Source organism: Tachypleus tridentatus, chromosome 7 (genome assembly GCF_004210375.1).
Source record: "Tachypleus tridentatus isolate NWPU-2018 chromosome 7, ASM421037v1, whole genome shotgun sequence".
NCBI classification, from domain to species: domain Eukaryota; kingdom Metazoa; phylum Arthropoda; class Merostomata; order Xiphosura; family Limulidae; genus Tachypleus; species Tachypleus tridentatus.
Window position 1 is genome coordinate 114086105 of NC_134831.1, and position 994 is coordinate 114087098.

General features: G+C 32.3%; 1 non-coding gene across 1 annotated transcript; it reads left to right on the top strand.

The window, feature by feature from the left end:
- The first annotated feature begins 675 nt into the window (after positions 1–675).
- Positions 676–747, top strand: TRNAH-GUG (transfer RNA histidin (anticodon GUG)). The gene has a single exon. It is a non-coding gene; the product is annotated as a tRNA-His (tRNA).
- Positions 748–994: the final 247 nt, after the last annotated feature.

Here is a 994-nt window from a genome sequence, read left to right on the forward strand (position 1 = left end):
GTTTAGAGAGAGAGAAATCAGAAAAATTCTCTCTCCAACTGGAGTGTTCAGGAACGTTGTAGTTCCTCTTCGTTTCCTTTCTATTGTTAAATAGAGATATTGTCCTCTACCCATTCATACACAACATAACTGACATCACGTGGACAATTTTGAGCATGCGCATAACTTATAAATGGGTGAGATGTAAAATCACCAGTTTATGTTATTAGTAAACTCATAGTAAAATAATTATTTCAGCTGTAAATAATAATTAAAATTGCATGTTTATATGCAAAAACGGCTCGTTTGGGTTGAGAAAATATTTTACATAGAAGAACGAGCCGTTTTTGCATATAAATTTCTCAACAAGTGGGTTTCTCGACATCACTGATTAAAATTGCATGTTGTTTGGGATATTTTGGGTTTGGACAAAAAATATTTAAATGCTTAATTATTCCATAGAAAATGCCCAAACGGTTTAGTCTTGCTGAATTTCGTCTGACTACGATCATTCTTGTCTTTCTGTGAACAGTTCAATCGTGTAGAGAAAATTTTACTGGTTGTAATAACAAAAAGTTGTATAACAAAATTATTTTAAAAAACTAAAAATGTAAAAACACTTTTCAATCATAATTATATGGATTACAAACATTTCACCATGTTTCATAAAGACCTAAAGGCGATTTTTAATCCCGTGCCGTGATCGTCTAGTGGTTAGGACATTGCGTTGTGGCCGCAATAACCCAGGTTCGAATCCTGGTCACGGCAGAATTTATTTTTCCCTTTTTTAAATTGTATATTAACTGTTTATACATGATCCAGTGAGAATATAATTGCTTATAGTTTGAATAAGTTCGTTAGTTACAACATTTATATTTAATTCGATTCAACAAATTCATCGTGCACGCGTTATCATAAAACGCACATCCATCTTGGGGAATAAATTTGTTCAATTTGAAAAAAGCAACAACCACTCGTTACGTTACAAATGAATCATTTCTCATAACAAAATGGG